This window comes from Thalassophryne amazonica, chromosome 6 (genome assembly GCF_902500255.1).
Source record: "Thalassophryne amazonica chromosome 6, fThaAma1.1, whole genome shotgun sequence".
Classification (NCBI taxonomy): domain Eukaryota; kingdom Metazoa; phylum Chordata; class Actinopteri; order Batrachoidiformes; family Batrachoididae; genus Thalassophryne; species Thalassophryne amazonica.
The window spans coordinates 105,686,402-105,690,964 of record NC_047108.1 but is presented as its reverse complement, the minus strand read 5'-3'; positions in this window follow the sequence as shown (position 1 = coordinate 105,690,964).

Genomic DNA, 4,563 nt, shown 5'->3' with positions numbered 1-4,563 from the left:
CTTCTTCTTCTTCTGTCGAATTTATTAGCGGTTTGCAAACCGACACGGTGCATTACCGCCACCAACTATTTGGGTGTGGAGCATTAAATGAGTCTGACGTGTAATAAAAATATGGAGATCGGGAGGGAAGGCGAAAAAGGTGTGGGGAATTACCCTGTACTATATTCTCTTGAATAACCCTGTTCCTTTTAAACATGCCAACACATGCTGGTGGTGTAATTGTTGAGAAAGAAAGCTGAAGAGCTGAAGCTTTTTCCCAATAAATGCAGCATTTCGATCCTTAACCCACAATGCACCATCATCTGCATATAAAGACTTTCCTAGACTGACATCCTTGGATCTCACTTCTGGCATGGATATATATATATATATATATATATATATATATATATATATATATATATATATATATATATATATATATATATATATATATATATATGAAAAGAATGTGTAACTGTTCAAGTACAGATAAATTTGACACATAATGACTGCTCGCTTTTTAGTTATTGAAACAAACAACTCTGTCTCAACAAACGCTAATATCAACAGTAAAACAAATACAAAAAAAAAAAAAAAATCAGACTTTGAAAACATGACTTAAACATAGCATAAAATTTTGAATGCCATTATGTAGAATTTAGAGACGGACCTCATCAGCTTGTTGTTAACAAAAACAATGTCATATTTGCAGTGTTTTTGAGTGTCCACTAGAAGATTTGCTTTATAGAGAGGTCTTACACACCTCTCTGCAGCTTCTCTCCCCCTGCCATCCCCTCATTACCCCATCCCCGTAGAGACGGTGCCTGCTCCCAGACTACCAATAACCAGCAAAAATCTATTTAAGCATAAAAATTCAAAAAGAAAAAATAATATAGCACCTTCAACTGCACCACAGACTAAAACAGTTAAATGTGGTCTATTAAACATTAGGTCTCTCTCTTCTAAGTCCCTGTTGGTAAATGATATAATAATTGATCAACATATTGATTTATTCTGCCTTACAGAAACCTGGTTACAGCAGGATGAATATGTTAGTTTAAATGAGTCAACACCCCCGAGTCACACTAACTGTCAGAATGCTCGTAGCACGGGCCGGGGCGGTGGATTAGCAGCAATCTTCCATTCCAGCTTATTAATTAATCAAAAACCCAGACAGAGCTTTAATTCATTTGAAAGCTTGTCTCTTAGTCTTGTCCATCCAAATTGGAAGTCCCAAAAACCAGTTTTATTTGTTATTATCTATCGTCCACCTGGTCGTTACTGTGAGTTTCTCTGTGAATTTTCAGACCTTTTGTCTGACTTAGTGCTTAGCTCAGATAAGATAATTATAGTGGGCGATTTTAACATCCACACAGATGCTGAGAATGACAGCCTCAACACTGCATTTAATCTATTATTAGACTCTATTGGCTTTGCTCAAAAAGTAATGAGTCCACCCACCACTTTAATCATATCTTAGATCTTGTTCTGACTTATGGTATGGAAATAGAAGACTTAACAGTATTCCCTGAAAACTCCCTTCTGTCTGATCATTTTTTAATAACATTTACATTTACTCTGATGGACTACCCAGCAGTAGGGAATAAGTTTCATTACACTAGAAGTCTTTCAGAAAGCGCTGTAACTAGGTTTATGGATATGATTCCTTCTTTATGTTCTCTAATGCCATATAACAACACAGTGCAGAGTAGCTACCTAAACTCTGTAAGGGAGATAGAGTATCTCGTCAATAGTTTTACATCCTCATTGAAGACAGCTTTGGATGCTGTAGCTCCTCTGAAAAAGAGAGCTTTAAATCAGAAGTGTCTGACTCCATGGTATAACTCTCAAACTCGTAGCTTAAAGCAGATAACCCGTAAGTTGGAGAGGAAATGGCGTCTCACTAATTTAGAAGATCTTCACTTAGCCTGGAAAAAGAGTCTGTTGCTCTATAAAAAAGCCCTCCGTAAAGCTAGGACATCTTTCTACTCATCACTAATTGAAGAAAATAAGAACAACCCCAGGTTTCTTTTCAGCACTGTAGCCAGGCTGACAAAGAGTCAGAGCTCTATTGAGCTGAGTATTCCATTAACTTTAACTAGTAATGAGTTCATGACTTTCTTTGCTAACAAAATTTTAACTATTAGAGAAAAAATTACTCATAACCATCCCAAAGACGTATCGTTATCTTTGGCTGCTTTCAGTGATGCCGGTATTTGGTTAGACTCTTTCTCTCCGATTGTTCTGTCTGAGTTATTTTCATTAGTTACTTCATCCAAACCATCAACATGTTTATTAGACCCCATTCCTACCAGGCTGCTCAAGGAAGCCCTACCATTATTTAATGCTTCGATCTTAAATATGATCAATCTATCTTTGTTAGTTGGCTATGTACCACAGGCTTTTAAGGTGGCAGTAATTAAACCATTACTTAAAAAGCCATCACTTGACCCAGTTATCTTAGCTAATTATAGGCCAATCTCCAACCTTCCTTTTCTCTCAAAAATTCTTGAAAGGTAGTTGTAAAACAGCTAACTGATCATCTGCAGAGGAATGGTCTATTTGAAGAGTTTCAGTCAGGTTTTAGAATTCATCATAGTACAGAAACAGCATTAGTGAAGGTTACAAATGATCTTCTTATGGCCTCGGACAGTGGACTCATCTCTGTGCTTGTTCTGTTAGACCTCAGTGCTGCTTTTGATACTGTTGACCATAAAATTTTATTACAGAGATTAGAGCATGCCATAGGTATTAAAGGCACTGCGCTGCGGTGGTTTGAATCATATTTGTCTAATAGATTACAATTTGTTCATGTAAATGGGGAATCTTCTTCACAGACTAAAGTTAATTATGGAGTTCCACAAGGTTCTGTGCTAGGACCAATTTTATTCACTTTATATATGCTTCCCTTAGGCAGTATTATTAGACGGTATTGCTTAAATTTTCATTGTTACGCAGATGATACCCAGCTTTATCTATCCATGAAGCCAGACGACACACACCAATTAGCTAAACTGCAGGATTGTCTTACAGACATAAAGACATGGATGACCTCTAATTTCCTGCTTTTAAACTCAGATAAAACTGAAGTTATTGTACTTGGCCCCACAAATCTTAGAAACATGGTGTCTAACCAGATCCTTACTGTGGATGGCATTACCCTGACCTCTAGTAATACTGTGAGAAATCTTGGAGTCATTTTTGATCAGGATATGTCATTCAAAGCGCATATTAAACAAATATGTAGGACTGCTTTTTTGCATTTACGCAATATCTCTAAAATCAGAAAGGTCTTGTCTCAGAGTGATGCTGAAAAACTAATTCATGCATTTATTTCCTCTAGGCTGGACTATTGTAATTCATTATTATCAGGTTGTCCTAAAAGTTCCCTAAAAAGCCTTCAGTTAATTCAAAATGCTGCAGCTAGAGTACTGACGGGGACTAGAAGGAGAGAGCATATCTCACCCATATTGGCCTCTCTTCATTGGCTTCCTGTTAATTCTAGAATAGAATTTAAAATTCTTCTTCTTACTTATAAGGTTTTGAATAATCAGGTCCCATCTTATCTTAGGGACCTCGTAGTACCATATCACCCCAATAGAGCGCTTCGCTCTGAGACTGCAGGCTTACTTGTAGTTCCTAGGGTTTGTAAGAGTAGAATGGGAGGCAGAGCCTTCAGCTTTCAGGCTCCTCTCCTGTGGAACCAGCTCCCAATTCAGATCAGGGAGACAGACACCCTCTCTACTTTTAAGATTAGGCTTAAAACTTTCCTTTTTGCTAAAGCTTATAGTTAGGGCTGGATCAGGTGACCCTGAACCATCCCTTAGTTATGCTGCTATAGACGTAGACTGCTGGGGGGTTCCCATGATGCACTGTTTCTTTCTCTTTTTGCTCTGTATGCACCACTCTGCATTTAATCATTAGTGATCGATCTCTGCTCCCCTCCACAGCATGTCTTTTTCCTGGTTCTCTCCCTCAGCCCCAACCAGTCCCAGCAGAAGACTGCCCCTCCCTGAGCCTGGTTCTGCTGGAGGTTTCTTCCTGTTAAAAGGGAGTTTTTCCTTCCCACTGTAGCCAAGTGCTTGCTCACAGGGGGTCGTTTTGACCGTTGGGGTTTTACATAATTATTGTATGGCCTTGCCTTACAATATAAAGCGCCTTGGGGCAACTGTTTGTTGTGATTTGGCGCTATATAAAAAAAATTGATTGATTGATTGATTATAAATAATTTTTTTTGTTCATAGATAAGAGAGACCGATAGACAGACAGATAATGTGTTGCACTTCTTCCAGGATTTGTGATATTTAAGCACAATATGAAAATAATTAATGGAAGTATTTGCGTGCATGCACTGACATTTATAGTCCTTTGGGCTTTGTAAAACTATTATGTACATGATAGCCAATGCAGGATTTTGCCAGGTTAAATGTGCTTGGTTTGTTGTTGTTGTTTTTATTTAAAAATGGAGTCATCCCAAAGTTTCAATTTCAATTTAAGTCCAAGTCTCAATAAACTACAAATATGGCCTTAATTAAATGCACTCAATAAATTATACTTGATAAACCAATATATTATTGATAT